General features: G+C 41.0%; 1 protein-coding gene across 3 annotated transcripts in view; it reads right to left on the bottom strand.

Annotated features, from left to right (window-relative positions):
* Positions 1-27,197, bottom strand: part of RALYL (RALY RNA binding protein like) — a 656,676-nt gene extending 629,479 nt beyond the window's left edge. Inside the window, exons 1-2 of one of the 3 annotated variants that reach the window (XM_050941247.1) lie at positions 27,108-27,162; positions 26,153-26,265 (exon numbers count right to left, since the gene is read on the bottom strand). The gene's annotated coding sequence lies outside the window, so the exon portion shown is untranslated. Of the gene's footprint in view, positions 1-26,152; positions 26,266-27,107 lie in introns of all 3 variants that reach the window. The other 2 variants (XM_050941248.1, XM_050941250.1) reach the window with 2 other exon arrangements.
* Positions 27,198-27,443: the final 246 nt, after the last annotated feature.

The raw sequence follows: 27,443 nt of genomic DNA, 5'->3' as shown, positions 1-27,443 counted from the left end.
AAGACAGGGTTCTGCAGTACCAAGCTGACAGGGAAAACGAGCTCAGAGGTTGTATAAGCACGCCAGGTGATGGTCCCAAAGGGGTCTCTGTGACTGAACCCATCACAAGGGGGAATAAAGGTTTGAGACAGATCTGGAGGTAGGAGAAGAGCTTATGCTATGGTTTCACTCTCTTATTGTTATGGAATTCCCTTAAGTTTCCCATCCCCATTTCAGCCAGCTGTTTGGCCCCATTCCCTTATTTAATATTCTTTTATGTAAATAGCTTGAATACTGTTGTAATAATTGGGACAACAAATTTACCCTATTTGTGAACTCAATTGTAAAAAGTATGTGAAAGTTCATAAAATGTCACACTAGCCTATAATAACAAATGTTGCTCGAAAAAGGTCTGAAAAGGAGACAGAAAAACTGAATTAGCCTATTGATATAACTCATGGACCGTGGTAAGGTCATGCTTGTTAAACAAGAATATGTGGATCTGGAAATTAATAAACCAAAATTGAGGTGTTAAATATTAGGCCTAATTGGTAGATAAAGTAATGAGGGGGTATGCTATTCCACCCATCACACCCTTTTTGGGTCCTTAAAGACACTTTGAGAGGGAAAATATGAAGAATAGGCAGAGGCTACCAAAGCAAGCTTCACCATAATGGCTGCCACTCCTACCATCTCCTGGGACCCCAGGGCCTTCATCAGCCTAATTCTGATAAATGCCCTAATCAGACCAGAAAGGGAACCTCTACCAGCTCCATCTGAATCACAAATTCCATGTGAGATAAAATGGGATCAGATATTAACAACACCAGCAACAACCACAGCTCCAGGTCATCTCAACTAACTTCTCATTTTACCCCAAAGGACAGTTATTACCATCTTTGATAAAATCTAAGAGAATCTCAGACAAGGGATTTTTTCTTTCTAAAACCTTCTCCAGCTAAAGGGAATAAAACAAAAATGTTGTTAAAACTAAAACTTTACTTTATATTTCAAATGCTTTCACTCTTTTTCTTTCTTTTCTGTAGCTTTAATATTTTTTAAAAAAAATTAATAGTCTTGAGCAAGCTAAAGTTTTTGGACCCACATAAGCAAAAGAGGCAAATGCCCAGCCTGTGGAGGAATAGGTGCAGGCTTGCTACCTTAGGATATCTATCAGCACCTGTGCCCAGCACAGAGGGGCATGGGTGGGTGGGGGGAGTTGTAACTAATACATATATACATAGAGAAAGAGAGAGAGAGCACAGCATGCAGCACTGTTTTTCACATGAATTATAGTGCTATGCTGGCAGTTGGAGAAAACCTCATGGGTGGTGGGTGAGTGTAACATTTCCCTTTATTCAAGATAAATAGAAAAAAAACAGTTAAGCTCTTTTCTAGAGTAAAATAGTGGAAATAATAGGAACCACCATCCAAAGCACAGGCCATGTGCAAAGCTGGTCAAAAATCTGAACTATGTGGGCAGATGAGTTTCACTGGGGGCTTGAATGCAAACACAAGGGGCTAGGCATTGTTTGACGGTGCTGTGTGTGGGCAGCAGAGAAGCAGCAGAAACACCAGGAAGCAGACAAAAAAGCAGAAAGGAAGCCTCAGGGGCAACCAGCAGTCTGATCCTGAGAAAAAAGCTAAGAGAGAAAGCTTTTGGGCAGAGTGCTGGCTGAAAAGAAGCTTAGAACTGTGAACAAAGAAACTGTCTCCCATTGTTTGATTTCTACTGTGTTCAGGGAAACAAGATGTTGTGTGAGCTGTTTGTAAATAATTAGGGTTGCATCAATACCTGACGCCATCATCAATTTCTCCTCCTAACAGAAACAACCTGCAAGACTCTAAATATTGGCTAATTGCTTGATTCAAAAGGGTAAAAATAACTTTATTGCACTTCACAATAGCTTAATTTTTAAAGCATTCTTTCAGTGACTTTTCCATTCTATTATATATACACAAGATCACTATGATCTAAACTATTCAAATGTATGTTTGGGTTTCAACAATAAGACAGGAGAAATCTTGTGAGGGGATTTAGCACACGATCACACAAGTTTTTCACATTAGTAAAAAGTTCAGTGAAGGCATCATTATTTTTATTTTATTATTGCTCCTCTTGAATAATAGCTAATACAACATTTTGGTTTGATTTATTTTGCAGCATGGCTTTATTTTAAAATGCAGTCTGGATTCTGGGAAATACTAACTATTCCTGCCAAACAAATCTGCATAGAACTATAGGTTGCCAGGTGGCTATACATACCAGCCAATTCTGACAATAATCTCAAAAGATCTCACCAGCAGTTCAAGCCATTCTTCAATACAAAGTTAGAGAGCATAATATTGTTGGAGAAACTAACTTTCAGAGGATTTTTAAAACCACTGATATTATTCAGGTGGATAGTTATTCTTCACTTCTTTCCCTCAAGTGTTGTGTAGTTCTGTGATCTGCCAAATAGTAACCATGTTCCATCCTAGAAAGAGTGGTGATTTGTGTGATCTTTAATTATGTGATCAAATATGACACATACTTACTACCGTTACATCTTAAAAAATCTGCAGCAGGGAGCATCTCTCCTGTGCATTTTAGGAGGTTTGCAAGAGAGATCTCCACATCTAGGAACTGAAATTAGTTCACAGCTGAGGATAGTATTTTTGTGTCTTCCCAGCAGCAGAGTTTCTAAGGTACGCAGGCACAAGGCTCCCTTCATTACACCTTACAAAGTCTGTAGGAGCTGTTCTCCACTCTCTTTCCAATGTATGAGATCTTGAGAAGTTCTCATTATACTCCCAGATATCCTGATCAATTTGCAGCTTGACTGGACTTCACTATGCAGCTAAAGTCATGCATAAACAGGAAATTGCACAAGGCAGCAGCCGGGACCCCGGGCACACACGGTGGCAGTGGAGTTTAACCGTTAACTGAAACCATTAAGTATTCAAGCTTATCAGTTAATCGGATAAACTTTTACATTCCTATTCACATTATGAACACTGGGGAACAATGCAAACTGTTATGCAGTCTTATCTATAGCTATCACTATAGCACTCCCTATGTATGCAAGCCTTATATATTGTAGGGCTATATATAGGATTCCAAAGCACTTTGGGCTCCTTTGGAGGGAAAGTAGATACAGTACATAAATGAAAGATATTTTTAAGCCAGGCATAAAAACTTACATAATGCCCTTCTGTGAATTCATATTTCATAAGAACATCTATGTAACAAATGTCTGTGCTTTATTCTCCAGCACAAGCAATTTATTACAGGTACAGTACACATATCAACCGAAATTTGGGTACGTATAATTTTCCTTTTATATTTGTCTCTGAAAGCCACATTTGCTGCTGACTGATGACGATTTTAGCCCATCCAGGATAACAAAATCTTTACTTATATTTCTCAGCTCCTTTGGTAGCTTCTGCTAGCTGTTCTATTACTGTATGTATAACTACTTCCACTCAAAATGAGCTCATTATTTAAAAATCTAAATTAGTTACATGTCTACTTAAACCTTTACCTACAAAATTTCTGTATGATTTTTATGCAGACTTCACTCTGGTAATTTCACGATTTGTTAACTTGTCTTTGATGTCTGTTTCTGTTCCATCTGCTTTGAAATCTGGTGGTGTTATTCTATTAATAAAGAAGCCACTTTTTTTAAAGGTTGAACTGAGCTCAAAGGTATTAGAGAACACAGTTGCATGTTTACAGATTTTTTCATTATTACTTTTGTGTTGTTCATATCTCCACATACAATGGTTTCTCAACATTTTTATTAGAAGTTTACTATTTGGCTGTAAAACTATATTTTGAGTTGAATCTTCACATTTAAGCCCTAGAAGCATTTTTTATAAAAATCCTCTTGGAGTTTTTAAATTGAATTTGGCTTTGATTCAAATTTCAGTGACTTTTGGACTGCAGAAAATTATTGGAGACTCTGACACTTGACAACAGGGACGGCTCTAGGTATTTTGCCACCCCAAGCATGGCAGGCAGGCTGCCTTCGGCGGCTTCCCTGTGGGAGGTCCCCGGTCCCACGGATTCGGCGGCACGCCTGCGGGAGGTCCGCTGAAGCCACAGGACCAGCGGACCCTCCGCAGGCATGCCGCCCTCGTGGTGACCAGCAGAGTGCCCCCGCTTGGCTTGCCACCCCAGGCACGCGCTTGGCGTGCTGGTGCCTGGAGCCGCCCCTGCTTGACACTAATCTCAATAACTTGGGTAACATTTTTTCTATTTAGTAACAGTAGAATATCATTTTTATATGCCTCTCAGAATTTCTGAGTCTGTCCAGCACCACTTTCATATACAGCATAGCAACTTGCAATCATGACCTGACTTAGAAAGAACTTACATGCTTAAGATTTTCTCAAGAACTCAAAAAAATAGAGAAGGGTTCTTCTCCTGCAGAGATACAGGTCTTTTCCTGATGTTTGTTACCCAGGGACAGATACATTATTGTAGAATTATCAGATACTTTGCTCTACATCGCATATTATTGACAGGGAGACAGAGGCAAATAGGACTCTCCTCACTCATGCAAATCTTCTTAGGGTAGGAGCAATGTGCCTCAGGTGGCACTTGACCAAAATAAAGATATAATGAATGTTCATTAAGAAGGCCATGACCATGAGATTTCATAGGAAGTCTTAAAAAAGTGAAAATTACAGAACACATTTTTGTCATAATTGCACCTACAAAAATTGTGCACATGTGCATGCACAGAGGTGACCGTGTATACAATACCGGCATTTTTGCATGCAAAATAGGCAATTGCACAAGAAAAAAAATATTTGTGCATATAAGTAACTATAGGTATATACATAATTTCTTTTAAAGAAACAGTCATCATTACATCACGTGACTATATGATACTCAAGAATTCGTAACACTTATAGTAGACTGTAAGCTCTTTGAAGCTGTTCTGTTACATATTTGTATGGCACCTAGCACAGTGGAGCTCTGATCCATGACTGGGGCTCCTAGGTGCTACTGCAATATAAATAAACAAAAATAATAGTTGATATTTAAAAGCCTGCAGTGTCATGAAGCTTAATTAATGTTTGCAAAGGCTTTGGAATTCTTAGATGAAAGGGACTGTGCACATTAGGCACCTATACAAACTTAGCATTTGCTAATCTACAGTTAGTACAGTATCATGGCATATCATACTCTAAGTACAGGCTAAGATACCTTAGCAGGTGAATGTTGAGTATTTAACGAAACAAGTATACAACTAAATTATATTATTATATTATTAACTGTAATCATATAATGATTTATATTTATATTTTGTATTTAAAAGTGCTACAGTGCTGTCCAAAGATTGACTCATGTCTGCCCACTTGTGAGGTACAGCAAAAATATATTGCCTCTACTTACAAATGGGGAAACTGAGGCACACAGCAGTTAAGGTACTTCCAAATTCATGCAGTGATCCAAGAAATAAAGTCAGTATTAAAACACAGGCATTCCTGGCTTCGAACTGTCTACTCTATCCACTAACTCATGCTGCCTCCCAATGATGTTACCTTTTTATGATATAATCATGTGATATAAAGATGTCTTTTCACATATGGAAATACACTTACGGTAATATTTACAATAATTATGGAATACATAAGGAATTGTATTTTAAAATGGCAAGTGGTTTATTTGATAAAATCTCATGTAAAAATAACATTAAGGATCTGTAACAACCTTGTGAATGTTAGGAAACGTACTATTATATATTCAAATTTCATATAGTTAAGAAACATAATACTTCACATTCAGCCCACCTTAAAGTACCTAGATAAGGCCTCAAGAATTTACCATTAATGCTGCATTTTTTCTCCTTCTCTGAATTTGTCTTCAATGTTTAAAGTAACACTGTCAACACCAAAATCAAGCAGTCTTAAAATTTTCTTTGCATATTTTGCAATTACAAACACAAAACAATTTGACCATTCGTGATTATTGTATTGCACAACAGAAGAGTCCAATTCTGCACTCCATACTCAGACCACATTCCAGTGGGATTTTTGCATGACACCTGGCTCCAGGCTTCAAGTAAAACATCAAATACTTTGAGACTCATGAAAAAATTGCAAGAGTTGGCAACACTGCATTATCTTCCTACCCTATAGTGGATCGTTCCCTTATACTGGAGCTCACATGTCTGTGATCTATATAACAAAATTTGGCCAGTGAATGGCCTATAAAAGTGGATCTCAAACTTATTTGATCCCCTCCCCTTCTTTGCATCTGTAGTAGTTTACTCCTGTCTATTGACGCTTAGCCAACAACCGCCCCTCTCCAGCCACCCAGTTCTGAAGGCAAAGTGGAGAGGAACGGTTGCTGGCCAGGTGCCCACCACTGAAAACATCGCCACCACTAGCAGCGTCACAGAAGTAAGGGTGGCAATGCCATACCACCCTTACTTCTCCACTGCTGTCGCCTTCAGAGCTGAGTGCCTGGTCAGCAGCCACTGCTCTCCGGCCACCTAGCTCCAAATGTGCACAGTAAGTTTTCCCCCCTAAAGCTTCTCATGCTCCCTCCCCACCCCCCAAATACATTCCATGCTCCCCCCCCCCAAGAGGATGCATCTTCATGTTTGAGAACCTCTGATTTACAGTTTGATTGCTACTGAAATTAGTAAATTTAACTTTGAAAAGTAGCTGTTGCACTTGCTTACTAACTGATTTTCACAAAGACTTTATAACTTCAGGTTCATAATATCTCTCTGAAAAGTGGCAAGGTAAATAATAGAGTAAATGTTCATAATCTTAGAAATTATCTGATGTGACATACCAAAAACAGATCAATCTTCCTGTCAACTCATATTTTTATAGGATTTAGTACATTTTCCTAATATTTTAGATATTCATACATTTTATTATATTCATTAAAAAGTTATATTTCTCAAAGGGAAAAATTCTATGCTCTTTTATCCCAATTTATACCATGTAATCTCATTGAAATCAGGGGTATAGCATGGAGTACAAATTCACCCATAAAATAGAGATAGCCTAGTGCTGTAGACTCCCTGTGTGAAACTGTGGCCCCACTGACATTAGGGGTAAAACTCCTATTGACTTCAGTGGGACTAGGTCATTGGACAAGTCATATGTTAATCTTTTGTTCCTCGTTTTTCTCTCTGTTAAATGCAGATGATAACACTCTCTACCTCCCAGAGGGATTGTGACTACTGTTTGTTAGGAACTCAAAACCTGCAGTAGAGCATTCCATAAAAGTTTGTAAATAAATCCAATTTTATAGTGTTTGATTAGATATCATATCTCACAGCTTGTTGTAAAGTTTGCAGTATATATGGTCAGTATAGCTACATATATGATTTATATATCATATGCAGAAATATCTTAAAAGGACATTATTAAGATTGCAAAGTCAAGCACTCAAAAGTTATCAAATGCCAATGTAACCTTAATCGCTCTCCTTGTGCATATGCATTACAATAGTCTTTATTTACATGATCACATGAGAAGAATGGTGAGATGCAGGAATCCTAGCTCTCATTCCAGGTTCTTCTGCCTGTCCCCCCAAGCTTGATCCTTTCTGCCCTGTCCTCTCTGACTTGACCTTGTCTCAGTCCTGTCTCTCCCTCATCATGGCTCCTCATCCCAGTCCTAGTCTCCTAACCTAGCCAGTCCCACTCTCCACTCCTCAGTCTTCTTATCCCAGTTCCAGTCTCCTTGTCCAGCCAGTCCCAGTTCCCCTCTTCTGGGCTTCTTGTGAAATCTGTCTTCTCAGCCTCCAGTTATTGCCCCCATTCTGCCTCTATTCCTCATCCCAGTCAGCTCCCTGGGGTCCTTGTCCAATTTCATTCCCTTCCTCTGCAAGTTTTTTGCCCGTCTCTTTCCCTGACAGTCCAAATTCTTCCCCCACATCATTGATCCTTGTCAGTTTCTGCACCCCTCCAACTCTTCCCATCTGCCCTATTGGTTCCAAGTCTCACACTCTTGGCCCAGCCAGTCCCAGTCTCCCCCCTTCTTCCCCCCACCCCAACATCAACTCCCAGTATCAGTTTCCCTCTCTCACAGCCAGAGACTAACCCTAGTCCCCCCTACACAGGACCTTTATCCCAATCTACTCCCCCCCCCATTAATGGAGGTCTGGGTCTTGCCCTCTCTCCATTCAAATGAGGCAGCTTCCTATTGCTGACTGGACCCAGCATGGGGGACATTGAGACCATGGAAGAGAGAGGCTCCCTGCTCTGAGTTCCAGTGCCTGGCTCTAGCCTGGTCTGCAGTGGTGCAGAGCTGCCATTGTAGCACAATTCTGCTGAGCAGTGGGCTGGAACATTGCTCAGTAAAATGGAATCCTCCTTGTTTTTAGCTGAGCTGCTCTAGCAAGTCTCTATTTAGCACGTGAAAACTGACATTTTTCAAAGTCTTATAATTTGGTTAAGTTTAGGTAAATTTTCATAGGAATAGCAAAACACCTCCCTGTCAGAAAAGGACATCCCCTTGCCAAATTTCAAGTCCTTTCTCCAAAGAATGGAGATGCTAGAGTTTCTCACACAAAAAAAAGTCACCAGATTTTTTTTTAAATGGGAAAAAATGTATATTTTTCACTAGCCTCATTCTTAGAAATTAACCATTTCCATTTTGGCTGAAATGTTCCAAAACATTTCAGTCTGAGCCAGACACCTGGAAGTCCAAATGGTTAAAGGTTTGCAAAGTTCTAAGCAACTGAAAATGTTATCCCTTTTCACAGCATACAAAGGTCTGGTCTACATTGGTGTGTGTGTGGGGGAGAGTCAATCTGAGTTATGCAACTTCAGCTACGTGAATAATGTAGCTGAAGTTGATGTACTTAGATTTACTACCGTGGTGTCTTCACTGCAGTAGGTCGACTGCTGACGCTCTCCCATCGACCCCGCCTATGCTTCTCATTCCGGTGGAGTACCAGAGTCGACGGAGAATGCTCGGTGGTCAATTTATCGAACCTTTACTAGACGTGATAAATTTACCCCTGCTGAATCGATCGCGCCAGAGTTAAGTGTAGACATGCCCTAATGTATGGTAGATTCCTTTCTATGGTGTTAATCATTATGGTTTTAGTAGATATTACTCAACGTTTCGTAAAGCTCTGTGCTTTGTCCCAATATGTATCTCACTGAACAGAGAACTGATCTCATAATATTAAAGTATACCAGACTAAACACTCTTGAACCATCATCCTTTACTTTGCTTTATTGATTAGCAAATAGCACCCTACTCATACTGCACTTTTAGCACATTGGACAAAATTTGCACCATATCATTAACTAACAGCAACAGCAGTACATATTTTTAATTAAATCTCATTTCTATTTTTCCACCTAGGGAACTACTGAGTTATCCAATATCATATTGTCTATTCTACTGAAATAGTACATTACACCATATTTGTATTCGAATCACATCCTACCATATTGGAAAACTGATGCCTGATTTTGTTCCCAGTGCAATCAATAACAAAATTCTCATAGACTTTACTGGAAATAGCATCATCTGCTTAGATGCTATTATTTAGACACATGTACCACGTTGTCTTTGTGCTACAACAAAACAGTGCACCACACTGGGGTAAGACTGACTGTTTTAAAAAGGTATAATGGACATTATATTTTCTTTATTTATTATATTTTGACATTTACAGTATGTAATACCATATTGAGAAATGACTGATAGCAAGCCATACTTGGTAATGACTTCAGGCAAAATTCTGTTCTCAGTGCAAACCCACTGAGGTCAATTCATTGATGTCAAAGTGTTGCACAACTATAAATCAGAGCAGCATCTGACCCCTAATGTCGATGTAATGGCAGAAGAATCACATGCACTAAAATGAAATTTTACCAATTTTATAAGTTTCAAAGGCAGAGTACACTAGGATCTTTTGGGTCTAATCTAACTCCCAATTCAAGTCAACTGAAAGAATATAATTCTCCTCAGTGAGACAGGGTATATTGCTAAAGGAAAAAATATATTAAAACATTTTCAAACTAGAATTCATACAGTCAGGCATCTTAATCTATAGTAAACAGAACTGGTTAGAAAAGTTCAACTTTTGAGAAAATGGAAAGTTTTCAGGAAAAATGTTTTCTGATTAGCTCCAACACTTAAGCATTTAAATATAAATAATCGGATTTTATTTAGCGGTGCTGATCACTGAAAGTTCCCACTGAGGTCAGTCTGAGCCGTGGGTGATTAACACCTCTGAAAATCAAGCTGCTTTTATGTAAGTGCCTAATTATGGATTTACAGTAGATGCCTGGCTTTAGGCACCCTGATAAAAAAAATAATTTGGCCCAAGCTTATTGATACAGGTTTGTTAATGTTACTTGTTTAAACATGTTATAGTTACATTTGAGGCCATCTAACATGTTTCAGTTACAAATTCCAGTGGCAATAATAACACTTGATTTGAAATAAGTATAAATTTAACACTCTCAAAAATGCACTGCCCTATCAGAAGTTGTAGCCTTTCAAAGTTTCAATCAAAAGTCCATATCTTCAAGGTGCCCATACCAATCCCCCAAGCTATAAAACTTCTTTCCCAACAGCTCTGAAGGTAGTGTAATATTATACAAAGCATTTGGTCATAAAAATAACTGATGACTATGGATGAAGGTTACATTTTAAAGTGAAATGGCAACTACTGTATTTAGCAATGTCACTGCATTTTGAAATAAAAGTTGAAAGTTACAAAACAAGGCACAAAGTTATAGAACAGTCCTGCACAACTCGTAAAACGGCGAGGGCCACATTACTCCAAAAAAACCAGCTGAGAGCCGAAACCCTCTGGCCCCGCGGAAACACCCCTCCCCCCCCTGCCCCAGGAACTCCCGGCCCCGTGGAAACACTCCGCCTCAGCACCGCCGAGCCCTGCAGAAACAAACCTTCCTTCCCCAGAGCCGCCCCACCAAAACAGCTGTGGGCTAAAAAGGAAGGTTAGGGGTGGGAGGTGATACTTGATTTTAAATCAACCAGGGGCTCCCAGCTGAAGAGGTGGCTGGGAGCCCTCAGGGTCAAATTAAAGGGCCTGGGGCTCTGGCGGCTGGGGGAACCCGGAGCTTTGCGGGGCTGGAGCAGGGATTTAAAGGGCCCAGAGCTCCTGCCACTGAGGGGAGCTCGAGCCCTTTAAATACCAGCCCCAGCCCATCCACTGGAGCCGTGGCCGGGATTCAAAGGGCTCTGGGCTGCCTGCAGCCCTGGGGAGCTCTGAGCCCTGTAAATCTCAGCCGCTGCCGGGATTCAAAGGGCTCTGGGCTGCCCGTGGCGGCGAGGAGCCCTGAGCCCTTTAAATCTCAGCCGTGGCCGGGAATCTCTGCGGGTAGCCCAGAGCCCTTTGAATCCTGGCCGCGGCAGAGATTTAAAGGGCTCTGGGCTCCCCATGGCTGCGGGCAGCCCAGAGCCTTTGAATCCCATCCGCGGCTGGCAGGGCCAGCTTTAGGAAGTGCGGGGCCCAATTCGAATATTTTCGGTGGGGCCCCGGCAGCGATGACTGAAAAAAAAATGTAAAAAAAAGCCTTTCGTTTCTTAGCAACTGGTTCCCTATAAAAAGTTCTGCCACAGTATGTATTTTTTGTACCAATAGGGTTACCATATGTCCGTATTTTCCTCCTGGATGGCGATTTAAGAACCAAAAAGCCTGACATGTCCGGGAAAATACAGATGTATGTTAACCTTACCTAAAGTTCTTTTTTAAAAAGATGGATCTGAACTAGAAATGAGCTCTGCCACTCCCTGAGGATGTGCTAGGGTGCACGTGTGGGTCCCAGCTGCTCCCTTCCCACCTCATTGAAGCAGGTGTGCAGGGTTACTTCCCTGGGAACTGCAGGGCACCAGTGGACATGGGGCTTGCTGGAGGTAGAGGGGGAGGGGGCTGGAGGTAGGATCTGGTTGCAGGCTGGGCAAGGGGTGTGGGGCAGGCTGGAGACAGGGGGTGTGGGGTAGGCTGGCTGGCTTCAGGCAGAGCCACAGGGGGTTGCGGCATGGGTTGGCAAGGCTGGAGAAAAAGGAGCGCAGGACTGGCTGGCTTCAGGCAAGGGGGTGCGGCAGGTGTTGGCTGGAGACAGGGCAGGGGGTGCAGGGCTGGTGCAGGCAGGGCAGGTGGTGCGGCAGGGGCTGGCCGGAGACAGGGCAGGGGGTGCAGGGCTGGCTGGAGACAGGGGCTGGTGCAGGGCTGGAGGCAAGGCAGGAGGTGCGGGGCTGACTGGAGACAGAGGCTGGTGCGGTCCAGGCAGAGGGTGTGGGGCTGGCTGGAGACGGGCTGGCTGTGGGCAGCAGGTGCAGGGTTGGCTGCAGACAGGGGGTGCAGCAGGGGTTAGCTGCGGGCAGCTGGTGCAGGTACAGGGGGTACAGCCCATCCTGTATGGTGAGTGCCCCCTCCTCCTCCCTCCCCCACCAGGGTAGCAGCAGCAACCTGGGGCTCAGGGGCTATTTAAAGGGGCCGGGGCTCCCCTGCTTCCACTGCCCCAGCCCTGTAAATAGCCATGGGAGCCCTGGGGAAGTGGTGGGGCTCCAGGGGCTATTAAAAGGACCAGGGCAGCAGAGGCAGCTGGAGCCCTCCTCCACTACCCCAGGGCTCTGGGGGCTATTTAAAGAGCCTGGGGCTCCCCTGCTTCTACTGCCCCAGCCTTTTAAATAGCTGAGGGAGCCTGGGGAAGCGGTGTGGCTTCAGCGGCTATTTAAAGGACTGGGGCGGCAGAGGCAGCTGGATGCCCGGCCCTAAATAGCCCCCAGAGCCTCCCGCTACCCCAGGGCTCTGGGGGTATTTAAAGGGCCTGGGGCTCCCCTGCTTCTAGTGCCCCAGCCCTTTAAATAGCCACGGGAACACTGGGGAAGTGGTGGGGCTCTGGTGGCTATTTAAAGGGCCGGGGCGGTAGAAGCGACGGGAGCCATGGACTTTTTAAATAGCCCCCAGATCCCCACAGCCCTACCCCAGGGCTCCAGCAGTAGGGCTCTGGTAGCAATTTAAAGGGCCTGGGGCTCCAGCCCCTGCTGGGAGCCCCAATCCTTTTAAATTGCCCCCTGGGGAAGCTGGACCACCCTGGTAAAGTGCACTGGCTTTTGTCAGTACACCATACTGGGGCATGGGCATGGGGCTCTCTTAGGGATGGGCCCGATTCAGGAGAATTGGTTGAATTGGCCTAAAGCCGGCCCTGGCCGCTGGGATTTAAAGGGCTCTGGGCCCCCCACCGCTGGGGGCAGCCCAGAGACCTATGACTCCCCGCCGTGGCTGACATTTAAAGAGCTCTGGGCTTCCCCGGCTGCAGGCAGCTCAGAGCCCTATGAATCCAGGCCACGGCTGAGATTTAAAGAGCTCTGGGCTCCCCGCCGCTGCGGGCAGCTCACAGAGTCTTTTGAATCCCGGCCGCGGCTGGGATTTAAAGGGCTCTGGGCTCCCCGCGGCTGCAGGCAGCTCAGAGCCTTTTGAATCCCGGCCGCGGGCCGCACAGTGAGCCTCCGCGGGCTGTATGTTGTGCAGGCTTGTTATAGAATAACTTGTAATGTGTCATTCTATAACACTGCTGAAACTGCAGGGGGCATCAAGACTAAGGGCCTGACCCAAGGCCTACTAAAATCAATGGGAGTTTCCCCACTGACTTCAAAAAGCTTTGGACTGGACCCTATGGATCAAAAATGTCTTTATCTTACTTACACGGGCAGTCACATAGATTTCAATAAGATCACTGACTTCAAAACAACTACTTGTATGTATAAAGCAAGTAGGATTTTGCCAATTCTATGTACCATACTGAATTATTGTAGATGAGATTTAGTAGTATAACATATCATTTAGGAAACAATTCAGCACTAAGACCAGTACAATATACAGAATTTATTACTGATAAATAATATAAATATGAAGTCATGTATGAGATAACAGTCCATGTTTACATTGTAAGTGGAGAGAAATTATTAAATGAAAAAGTTTATTTAAATAATAATATTTTAACAAATTCACCAAAAGAAGTTACTATTCCCTCAAACTTTTATTTAACAAGTGTGTGCGTGTGTATGTGTGTGTGTGCTCGCGCATTATTATTAAACAGATTGTTTGCTTAGGTCATGAACATTCCTTTTAGGCTTTCAGACCTGGACATTCTGCTCTGGACCAGTTCCACCAGCACCTGTTGGGCTAGATGTGAAAAACAAAAAAACTTCACTTACAACTATATTCCATTTTTATTTGAAATACATTAGGAATTTTTTACCACTTCCAGTATAAAGGCTTATGCCTGCAAACTTGCTACTGTCGGTTGCCTTTGTACCCGTTCAATGACTGCCCTATGGCCCCTTTATGCTAGATAGTCTGGTGCAAAGGATAGGACAGATGTAAGTCCCCTTTCCCCCCACTCAGGAAATACCCATTTTAGGAGTCCTCTAGGCTGAGTACTGTCTCTACCAATATTGTGATCCCTCCTGCAGCAGCCCTACTATGCAGGAGGCATTCCAGATAGGAGTGGGCCTGAAGAGGAAGGGGCACATCAGCATGGGAGGAGGCATGGCTGTGGAATCCTTTCAGCCCAGCAGTTCTGCACCCCTGCGATGGCACATAAGGGGCCATTGCAACAGTGATGCAGGTTAGGACTGCCTAACTGCATATCTAGTCTCAACGTAACTCACAGAAATAGTCCTTAATCATGCCAGTACTCCTACTGACTTGCATACTTAACAATGTAACCGTATTTCATCTAAAAAACAAAAATAAAAACCCCACCGCCCTGGAAATTAGGTCTGTAAGCAGGGTGCTGCATTCTGGGATTGTTTGTTTGTTTTGTTGTTGATAATCAAAAGCGAAAATTAAAAGCGAGGCTGCTGTGGCTGAAGTGCTGATGAAAGCCCCCCATAGCTAAGGTGACAGACAGGGAGAGGGTAATGACCCAGAAGGAAAGGTCAGTAGGAGGGGATCTTATAAACATTTCATTATTTAAGCCTTAACTGAACCGCTGTTGAATTTTTCTCCATTTCAATTGCTGCCCTCCTCCTCCTTTTACTCCTCTCCCCTCTTCCATCCCTCTCCTATTGCTTCTTTTTCTTTCATCCTTCTGAGCTGTGCCGACGCCAGGGGAGAGGTCCAGAGCAGGAGGGAAGGTCCAGCAAGTCTGAAATAAAAAAAAATTACAAAGAAAAGATAAAATGGGTTCAGAAATGCAGTTAAATAAAACAACAACGTTTAATGCATTTTTCCTTCTGATAAATGGCACTTTTTAGGCAGTGAAAATAGTTCCTGCTGTAACTTTGTGGTTACGATTAGTGTTACAAGATTCATTATAATTTTGATCAAGTAGCAGGAACTTCTGAACCCATTTTAAAATTTCTGATTATTGTGTTAGGCCCCAATTCAAGAAAACATCCCATTTCATGACAGCACTTAGGCTTTTTGCTCTAATTGCTGTCCTGAATCAGAGCATTAACAATTTTCTGCAAGCTTCTCTGCATAGGCAGACCCTTGCATCCACTTGGAGCCCTACTGATTATCTACTCTCACAGAGACAGCTTACAGAATGGGGACCTTATGACACGTGATGGCAGAATTTGGCTCATATGTCATACTATTACCTAGTACAGGGGCAGGCAAACTTTTTGGCTGGAGGGCTGCATCGGGTTTTGTAAATTATATGGAGGGCCAGTTAGGGGAGAGGGTCATGGCCGGGCCCCCACCTTCTATCTGCCTCTCCCTCCGGGACCCTTCCCCCATCCAACCCCCCCCCCCAGTTCCCTGACAGCCCTTCTGGGACCCCTGCCCCATCCACACACCCCCACTCCCTGTCCCCTGACCACCATTGGACTCCCACCACCCCATCCAACCCTCCTCTCATTCCTGATGCCCCCCCCCGGGATTCCTGCCCCATCCAACCACCCCTTCTCCCTGTCCGCTGACTGCCCCCAGAATCCCTGCCCCTGACTGCCCCCTGCCACCCCATCCAACCCCACGTCCTTCCTGACTGTCCTCCCCCCGGGACCCCTGCCCCCATTCATCCCCGTCTCCCTCGACCACCATCCACACTCACGCCCCCTGACCACCACCCCGAACTCCCCTGCCCTCTATCCAATCCCCACTCCCTGCCCCCTTACCGCGCTGCCTGGAGCACCGGAGCCTGGTAGTGCTATAGCCATGCTGCCCAGCTGGAGCCAGGCCACGCCACTGCCACCACGCAGCACAGAGACCAGGTCAGGCCGGGCTCTGCAGCTGCGCTGCCCCAGGAGCTCACAGCCCCACCACCCAGAGCATTGCGCTGGCGGTGGAGCGAGTGAGCTGAGATGGAGAGGGGACAGCCAGGGGAGGGGCCAGGGGAGAGCCTCCCAGGCCAGGAGCTCAGGGGCCGGGCAGGACGGTCCCATGGGCCGCATGTGGCCCGTGGGCCGTAGTTTGCCCACCTCTGACCTAGTAGCTCAGTCAGCAGTTGTATACTTTCATATACTGAAAATGCATTATGCCACGTGCTCCTTATATTCCAATGACAAACATTCTATTTGTAACTATTGTATGATATTAGATGTGTTAGCAATAGATATATTAGCATGCTGTCCAGCCATGGTGCCTTCGGTACATAATGCAAAAAAGGGAGACAAGCCAGAGACTCCATGAATTCCACCAAGGACTTCATTATTAACAGGCTATTTTATGTAAGAGGTGCGCAGATACTACAATTTCAATATGTAGTACAAAACCTTAAGGTAGATATATAGATACACTGTGAAGAATAAATATGAAGGCCAAGTGCCTCCTAATCCGGTGAAGTGTGTACATGATATTGTAACTATACACTCTATTGCCCTTAGGAAATGGTTATTTGAACGTTTTACACTCTGAGCTCCAACCTATGTCTCTGGAGTCTTATTAATCAATCAGATTTCTGACTTAATGCATACCATGTTAATATGGCTGTTATAGTACACTGGATGTGCCTTATTTTAGAATATGAATAACAGTATGCTATTCTGGGAATTAACTCAGGACATACCATGTTTTGTACTTATTCATATCATATTGAACTATATACTTTACTAGCTTGATTCAGGTTTCCTCTTACAGTACTTTGGACTATACAGTATAATTTAAATTACATAATTACATAATGGTGATGACAGCTGAAAAGTGTAGCCAACTCAGGCACCTTACAGGAATTTGCATTGCGGAATTCACAAAGCTATCCATAAATCCCAATCTATTTACATAGTTTTATCACTCTTCTAAAATCCTACAAAAGAATGTTGCAGACACTCATACATCAATAGCCAAACCCTTGCAATCAAACAGGACTCCATATTATCTATGAGCTATAATAGCTCGTTATATTTCATCACACTTCATCTTACTGCTGATGGGATCTCACCGCTATCTCTAATTGGATTCAATTCACATTGTATTGCAATAGATTATGACATCATACTATACTAGTTGGTGGTGTTCATAGCAAGGCCATTGTACCATGACAGTAGACAAGCTCTACAGTTCTGCCATTGGATACTGATCTAAATCCTCCACTTACCTATGGACTTTGAAAGACCATTTGTCAGTATTATTCTAGAAATCTGTTTAAATGAGCAATTAATGATAACTAAGTCAATAGGGTAAGGGGGATTTTTGCCACTTACTTTATCTATTCATGAATTTTAAAAATCTTGACTGTATATCATTAGATCTAAACTGTATATATTTGATTGTATTCCTCTCCCCACACTCTTTTTATTTTGCCTCTTTTCTCAGGCACCGTGAGCTCCCTGCAGGTGGACCCTTTGTATCCATTATATGAAGTAAATGGATTTTTGTGCAGGCTCATGGGTGGTGGAACTTACTGCAATATCAGGGCCTTAGGTTATAAACTCTTCTGGGAAGGAACAATGAATGAAATCCTGACTTCATTGAGACTAAAGGGAGTTTAGCCATTGGCTAGAGCTAAGCTGATTTCTCCTCTCTCCCATGGAAATTTCCTTTTTTCCTCAAAATTTTCCACTCAGTTTTTTTAATTTTCACCAAAAACTCAAAACCCAAAATCATTCCAGTTTCTGGCCAAAATCTTTTGACAAAAACTGCAATTTTCCACAGAAAAAGTTACCTTTTTCCAAAAGACTTTGTTTAGTCAAAATTTCAGTTTTCAAAAGAGGGCTTTTCCAGGCCTGCATGGGGTATAACTACCAGAACCTCTTCCAAACAGCAGGAAGGGTAGTGCCCACTCCAGCACCACCACCTTGTTCCAACTGCTTCCTGCTCTTCCTTGCTCCATCCCTGTACACTTTCCCTCTTCTTCCCCTGTACTATCCAATTGTAAGAGGATTCTTTAAAGGAGCAACAATCCCTTTTCTTCCAGCTAGTCGGACAAGGAACCACCACAAAGCGCTTCAGTGAATACAGTTTATATGGACATTTTTCAGGTTTCCTCACCACTGACTTAAATAGGGCTAGGATTTCACACAATAACTTTGTATTTATTTGCAAAGCACCCTGGGGTACCAACTCTGATGATAGGGGCCACTGTGTGTTATAATAATAACAATAATAATAAATAGCAGCTGCTACACTGAAGAATTATCCCACATGGCAAAAAGGAAACAGTAACACCAAAACTTAAGGGTACATTTTCTTTTCAAAGAGCATAAATTTCATTAATTGTTCATAAGATTTACGTGTATACATCTGGAGAAGCCAGTCTTGCAGTTGTTCCACGTAGAACTCCCATTTCAATCAACAGAAGCTTTGCATGCAGAAGGAAAACAGAATCAATAGTGAGGGAAATGATTCCGCACTCCCACTCCAGCATTTTAAAAGATTGACCTGAATTTATCTAATTTAGAGAATGGCAAAAACTGACCTCACTAGGAGCATTCCTAATTTAGGGTCTAAGCCTACTCCCAGTTAAATCAATGGGAATTTCAAGAGCAGAATTGGACCTAAAAGGTTGACACTTACAATGTGATATAATCAAGCCCTTTCATAGGCACCTGAATGTAAGTGTTTTGTTTTTAATTGTACCTACATGGTAACCACATAGTATTATACAGCATGTACAGTGACTATTTGCACAGAGTTTTTTCAGTGATAAACAGCTTCCATCCTTTCAAATATTTAAGTAAAAAGGCTCTTTCCGTATTATAATTAGGCAGGAATTTCCTTCTTTTCTGTCATAAGCTTTTTATTTTACAGTCTGGGTACTGGGCAACATTAGAAACATGATGCTCCACTTACTATATACCATGGGAATCATGGTGCTGAATAGCTATAACTCTCACAAAGTTCACTGAGAGTGGCAGGTGCTCAACACCTCTTTGGATGAGGCATTGTGTGATTGTCCAGGTATTTATAAAAAGCTTTGACAAACTCATGAATTACTTTTTTCTAGATTTAATTCATCACTATTGCTGAGATAAAATGAATGCTTAATATGATGCAAACATTATAATATTTTAAATACTAAACAACTCTAATATCAAACAGCACAGTTAAAATAAATCCAAATAGCTTCCACGAGATTGGATTTGTAAATCCAAAACACTTGAAAGCAAAATAAAAACTACCATGTAACAGGATGTCCTCAAAACATAATACCACCATTTTCAGTTTACAAGTTCTCTGTTTCACTTGACCTGTCAGCCACTGAATATCTATGTGAAGCTCTTAGCTGAGAGCGAGACATTTTGGGCTCTGAGTGTCAATATAACATGCTGCTCTACAGACCAAATTCAGACTTGTTATAATCATGTAAAAATCCCACTAATATTCCACTTTGGCCTATTATCTCCTTTTTCTTGACCTTACACTATACAGACCCAGTGTTCAATCACAATAATGATCTAGAGGAAATAAAATGGAATGTGATTTAACAAAATTAAGAATGCAGGAATATTTCTTGATCACAGAAACATTCAGCTTTATGTTTACACAGAAACTGGGAGCGAGCTTCCCAGCCAAAGGAGACAAGTTTGTGCTAGCGGGGCTCGAGTTAACATGCTAAAAATAACGGTATGGAGTTTGTGCTCTCAAACCCACCTGATACCCAGGGCTTGAGAGCCAAAGCCACAATGCCCATACCACTACTTTTAGTATGGTAGCTCAAGCCCTGCTAGTGTTATTGTGTGTGGAGGTTTGCTCCCAGGTGTAGTGTAGACATACCTCCAGAAGCCTGGGGCCTGCTTTTCACCAAACTGGTCAATAGTATCAAGGTTCTATTAGATCCATGTTGCTTCTTGATCCGCAGGTATGTTCTGTACTGCCTTTATAATCTGTGTTTTGTCAAGAGGCTGTGACCATTTTTTTCCCCTGAGGACCTCATTCTTGCTGAAGCAAAGTATCTCCTGTGCTCATACTGCTGCATGGATTCACTAGAGTACAATTTAATGGAGGTAGCAATAATTGGAGATAACCTAAATGACATCAGTTGTCCCATCATTTGGTAAAGTCCCTCTATGCAAATCTCATTGAACCAAGACTCCACAGATTTTGGGTAAAAGGGTCATGACTGGGCAGTGAGAGAAAAGAGCCCAAAGAGCACCATTTTATCTAGTATCATCCTCATGAAGAGGTCTCTGTCAGAATTAATTTCCATGGGTTCTACCTCTGCCCCTTTAAATGCTTCAGAGGCTAGATTTGTGGCCATATTATTATTTATAGCACAGCAGCCCCTAGAAATCTCAAACAGGGCAGGTCCCCTTGTGCTAGACATTGACATGGCAGAATGGCTCTAAAAGGAGTCTGATAACAGGGGGGACCAAGGGGCTATGATATCATCCATAGTGACTGATGTAAAATGAAAGTTAGACAGTTTGACAGATAGAGAACACCATAGAGGGTATAGCTTTCTGGCTGAATAACCTGATCCTCAGTGGAAATCCTGAGATCTACAATATAACCCACACAGATTTTAGTATATCCCAAGGTTGGAAACCTCAGCCCCGGTCCCTGCTGCAATCTGTACAAAACTCTCCAACCAGTGGAAACCACGTGCACTAAAGGTTGCAGAGTTTTCTACTTAACTTTAGCCATCAATCAGTTTTTCACAGTGGAGTGTGTGAACTGGGAGTGGGTAACCATACAGATACTATTCCTGTAAGAATAAAAATGTTGGTATAATAACTATGTAAGATCAAAGGGTTAATTGATCAGTTAAATATTTTACTAACTGTATCAGCCTGAAATTACCTGTAATCTTATACATCTATTTTAAATACATTCCAGGCTTTTACAGTGATAAAACAAATTAATTGTATTAGTGCCTAGTAACCTGAAATTTGCTTAGTAATTTGAAAGGGCAATTTGATTATTTGTTTTAATTGCTGGTGCATGACTCATCGAGTCAGAAAATCACACACAATTGTGCAAAAATAATGCTTCCCAGAAAAGTGATCCAAAATCAAAGTCCAAGTGCTTTTAAAAGATTAAATTAATTATTGAAATTAAAACTACATTTCTAAATGACAAGAAAATATTCATGAGTTAAAATGATGCAATCTATTCAGAAAGACCAACAAAGAGGTGGAGGAGTTTGACATACTACCTCGACCTTTTTTTGACCAACAAATAATGAGATTTGTTTAAATTTTACTGCACAGCATATCAGTTGTAAAATAACTGAATGTATGCAGTGTTCAACAAAAGAACAAGTAGCATCAATGGTCACTCAAAGCAAAAATCAAAACAAAGCAAAAACCACAAACTGAGCAACAATACTTTGAGTCTATATCTGTGACTTAACAAATCTATACAGCTGTCTAACTTCTCATACTATAATGCCGAGTTTTGCATCACCTCTAACGTGCAGTGTCCTTTTTTCTGGATCCTAATCTTGCAAACATTCACACGTGTGAATAACTTCATGCACACAAGTAGTGCAACTGGCCACTCACCTCTGTACTGTTACTTCCAGTGTGTTTGCAGGATTAGGGCTACAGAGTTCTGAATAATTAGTTGTTTACAGATACACTAAGCAATAAAAAGCCATGATCATCCTTTATTTAAGATATCTCTTACACACTCTATTGAGTTTTTATATTTATTTTATATTTTATAGACCATAACCAAAAAGTTATGGTCTATAAAATAGCTGTCTCCAAACTTTCCTCACTTTTTTTCCGCGATTCAACATCCTCACTCCTTCCCTTTCTTTCTCATCTATTTGTGCTCTTTTTCAAGTTCTCACTGATTTTAACATGTTCCTGTTGTGAATGCTACTTCTGCCATAAATCTTTTCATGCTCAGTTCTTCAGATCTGGACTTTCTTAAAGGAAAACTGAGCCTATTTTGCTCTGCCTCATCAACAAGGACGTTTATAGAGAAATAAACACTTGCCCCCATGAATACATTCTGAAATGTATTTTTAAGGGTTAGATTTGGCATTTCTGAATTTAGCTCTGGACATTGTTTGGAAAAGCAAGCTATTTATGTCACCTACAATGTTGGAGCCTAAAAGAATAATTTGGAAACTAGCTAAATAGAGTGATTGTTCAAAAATCATAAAATAATTTCAGCAGATAAACAAATTGGTGTCATAATATTTATGACCATTTGTTTAGATATTATTTTGTTTTCTTATGATAGACTTATGTTGAAGAAGGCTATCCATTGGGTTACAATGTACCCACATTCACAGAGACACAGATGACTGTTTTTCATTAGCAAACAGGCCACTTTCAATCTGGGTTCAAAAAATCAAACTGTAATTAAAAATAAAAAGGACTCATCTATGTCCTTGGGCAGGTGCGAATGAAGTCAATGGGAATTATACATGCATATATGGGGGCAGAAGCAAGCCCTTAAATATCTTGCAAAGTTTTTACATAGTGTTATGTTGTTTATCTTGAGTTAAATGGGAAAAAAAATTGCTATAAGACAGAACTAGTCTGTTAATGGCTGATAGGAAGTACTGCTTTTTAGGACAATGACTAAGACCAGAATCTAGGAAATAAGGATCTTGAGAAGAAACTGTAATTAGAAACATTGTTTTAAAAAGTAACTTCCATTTTCATCCTAACAGAAGGACACTATTATGGTAATACATACTGGTCAATACATTAACCAAAGGGCCTTGGCTGTATGAATAGAAAAAAAGGGAGAATGGAAAACTCGTAGCTACTGGAAATAAACGAGTTGTGTGAAAAAAATTCCCCAGTATTGGGATATGGGGAAAGGATTATTTTCTTCTATCATCCATTATTTGCTTCTATCATCCAGCCCTGGAATGGGTAATATCCTGTGTATTGCTTATTTCTAACGCAGTGCTCATCTGATGTTGAGGGCAACCAGAAGCCTGTAAAGTCAGGCTGTTCACTAGTCAAATTTTCATTCAGTAGGTACTGAACATTTATTATTTGGGTGAAAAACAAAACAACAATTGCTTTCCAATGTTTTCAGTTTACAAATTTCTGTAAAAGCAGATTAATTCTCTCACCTCCCTTTAAATATCAGAAGAGAGATTTAAAATATAAAGTAGATAATATTCAAGCCTGGACATGTACCACTTGCAGAAATTAAAATTACTATATTAGTAGCAGTATTTCCCATTATAAACATAGAGAATGCAGTAAATGTTATGGCAAAGGTAATAACATAGTTAATCAGATGTTCATTTTTAAATTTTTCTAGTTTATTATTTATAAAATTTGATATATTGACAATAACTGAACAATTACTAGTCTTGTACAGTATTTATATTGGTGGCTTTCCAAACATGAATGCAAATTAACACACGAAGTCCTGTTTTCAATCATATTAAACTATGACATAAAGCATCAGAAGCATGGAAATTTCAAGTTGAGCTTGATACGGCATTCTCAATTAAGTTGTACTGTGCATTGATGTTGCAGCCTATACAGAGCCAAATACTGTTCTCCTTACAACAGTAAGCTCCTTGGCCCGTTATTAAAAGTGCATATGCTGTTTTGTGCATACACAAGTTGTTCATGCAAAATATTCAATACAACCTCAACTTGTACACATCAGTTCATGACTCGTGCACATGCAATGGGTATTCTGTACACTCCACTTGGGTGTCCATAATAGCGCACTTCTAAAAAATGTTATCATGGATTTCAAGGAAGGATTAAGTGACCCGGATTTTACTCATAGTCAGCAACTATCTGTACAAATTACCGATATCTCACACCTGCCCAGAAAAACAGACGAGTTATGGGCCAAAGGAATGTTGGTCCATAAATTACTTGCCTGATTTATTTGTTTAAACACCTTACTAATACTAAGAATTCTGGGTTTATTGTCCATTCCCCTCAACTTCACAAAAAACTGAAAAAAATATAATTTAAACCTAGGCGGGAAAGTAGTGCATAGCATGCTGATCACTATTTTGACTCACAGATTTTTTTCAGTCTGAATTATGAAAATATAAATAGGCTTAGCAGAATTCAATTTTAATATAACTCCAATAAATAATATCATTATTTACTTTTAGAATTTTTACATTTGTACTGATTAAATTTTTACAGTTGCAGGAAATTATGAGAGGGCCAAACAATGGAGAGCTCAGGCAATAATAATGACAGTAAAGTTAAAGCTTTATAACGATTAAAATACGAATTGTCAAAATCACATTTCAAAATATACAAAGTGAATATCCTTAAATCAAAGTCTAAAAATTTCTCAAGCAGTATTTTTCTTATATCTACAGATTTAGATTATCATCAATGGAAATCTTTTTTCATCAGTTTGTGTGTATAGTGAAATAGACATTTACCAGCAGTTACTGATAAAAATCTAACCCTGTCAAGAATAAATAAAAGCAGAAGGCTGGGACTTCTTAAAATGTGGAATATCGATCCAGGGGATTGTAACTATTTCAGAGAAAATATTATAATCTATCATGTAAATATCTAGATAGTGAATTTTTGAAAGATGGATTATTGACCCAATTGCAAATTAAATCTATGTGTTAGGGTTTTCTTTTTTTTTTCTAATCACATTGTTGTTGTAAAAACCCACCAGCCATGTATAAAAGTTATTTTCCCACGCCAGATAACTAAAATGTATTGGGTTTGCTTTCACAACATATCCAACAGAATGAGTGCACATTACAGACTTTGGATAAAAACTTTTCAGTTTAAAAGAGAAAAGTATTTGTGAGGTCCAAGAATGTAAATATGTGTCTGAAGTTTCTAGCTTCCAAATGCATTTGTATTCCTATTAATGAAAAATAAACAAAAAGTTTCTCTTTACATCTGGAAAGAAAAAAAGGATTCTCTAAAAGACAATGCTTAAATGCAGAGCAAATTTTTATGACCCAAGTTATAAATACCTGAAATCTTTTCATAGAGAATACACTAAACAGCACCATCACAATAAAGCAAACCATACAGAACACTGCAGATCCAAGTATTTGACATCTCAGCTTTGATAAAATATTCAGCTCTATCTCTTTCTGGAAAAACTCGCAGTTGGAAAAATCTTTCAAAATCATATTTCAGTGCACCAACATCCTGTCTCTAAATCAGGAACAGTTTAGGTGCTGTTAAAGCAAAGTAACAGTTGCTTCCCTAATCTTGAACTCTCAGTGACCGTCATGGATAGTAACTGTTTCCTATTTCATGGCAGACAGTGGCATTAATAATCACCAAAACAAAAGGAAACACCTCAAAATATGCATCTGCTCATAATTAATCAACAATAAGCTAAACCTGACAGAGACGACCTGCTTGCTGCCTTGATTATTCCTTGTTAATTGAGGTAGGAATTGGAAATAAGGGAGTTTGTTATCCTTATGGATTTGGAATATGTGTCAAGCTCATATGGCAGTGAGCCAGTCCCTCTGAGGGATTGCTGCTACTGTTTCTCTCACAGCCACCTAAGATTTCCTAGTGGGCATTTTTTAAACACATACATACACAAACCCCTTCTTACTCACAATCCAGTCCCGTTATTTTTAAGCCCTAGAAGCGTCCCTGCTCATAACTCGCATCTCACGGTTCCATTCAGGTTTGTCAGCTGGCTACCCGCATGTCTAGGATAGTACTGTACATAAACTATCACACGCATCGTAACCGACTTGGGCTCAATTAGCGCAGTGTTTTGCACACATCCGAGCGATCAAGAGGCAGATAATTTAGTTTCGTCTTCATTTCATTGAGGACACATATTTAGCTAGGGATTGAGATATTTTTATTAATAATTATGATTATTCTCGTAACGTAATTTACAAAGAGTGGAAACGCCTACAAGGAGATGAAGTACCTGCACTGGGGAGATGTTCAGTTGTTCACTTCATCTTCCGTTGACAAGGAAACCAAACCGCACTTCATTTTCCAGGAAAACCTTCCACTGCCATCATTTTAAAATGTATTTATCTGTATATATGTGCATATCTATCATCATCATCCTGATAATCATCATAATAAAATTATCTCGGTAAAAGAATAAAAAAGTCAAATGTGCAAAAGTAACGATCATTGCTCTGGCTTTTTTTTTTTTGGCTTTTTTTTTAAGGAGAAAAAAGTATTTAAAAATGATCAACTCTAACAAGCTGCAAGAAAAGTTTCACGTTATAAACGGGCATCAAAGAAAAAGAAGAAAAAACTGCTGATTGCACCGAGTGTTAAAAAAGGAAACAACAACCAAAAATAATAAAATTAACATCTTGCTCAGTGGCCTGCACCAGTATTGCAAGATCACAAACTCTTTGTAAACACTGCTGTAAAATGCATTTGCAATTCACATCTATATACCAAAAAATAAAAATTAAAAAAAAAACATCAAAACAACATCTGGAAAAATCCTCTGCAAAAGAGTTAGAAACATGCCTTTTTTCCTCATCTTTTAAAAAACGCATATTTCACATTGCTTTCTTTTCTCGTGCCATAACAAAACCAGTTGCATATCTAGATCTAGAGATAGTAAATTTATATATGTTGTTGCTGGACTGGTAAGTCTTAATTTTATTGCATTGCTCAATTCCCAGTGACTCCCAGCCCCAGCAGCACCTTTTGCTCACAGTTTAGTAACCATCGCATGCTAAGAAGAAGAAAAAAACAAAACAAAAAACAAAAACAAAAAACTTGTCATCAGAAAAAGGATCAAATCCCTTGAAACAATAATCAAAGAGGAAGAAAAAAAGAAGAAAAATAAAAAAAGGAAGAAAAAAAACAGGACAAAAAAAGGAGGACAAGAATGTCAGCGGAAAGGTACTCACCGAGCGGGAGTAAAAGAGAGGAATAAAAATGAGTTACTATAAAATACAGTATGGCGGTGGAAGAAGGAATGAGGCGCTTCCCCCCCTCCCCTCCTCTCTAGTCTCTGCCTCAGGCAGCTGACACGTGATTCGTAGCCGGGCTGACTCGCAGGCAGGGGGAAGGGGTTAGCCCCGCTGGAGCAGCCCAACTCACTCGCACGGCGGCGGTAGCAGCGAGCAGGAGGCTGCAAGCCGCAGCCGGGGGCAGGAGCTGGAGCCTGAGCAGCCGGCGCGGCGGCGGCGCGAGCCAAGCAGGTGCCTCTCGCCCAAGCTCCACGCGCCGCACACACACACACA

The sequence above is a fragment of the Gopherus flavomarginatus genome, chromosome 2 (assembly GCF_025201925.1).
Source record: "Gopherus flavomarginatus isolate rGopFla2 chromosome 2, rGopFla2.mat.asm, whole genome shotgun sequence".
Taxonomy (NCBI): Eukaryota; Metazoa; Chordata; order Testudines; family Testudinidae; genus Gopherus; species Gopherus flavomarginatus.
The sequence above is the reverse complement of the archived record's forward strand: the minus strand, read 5'-3'. Positions and strand labels throughout refer to the sequence as shown.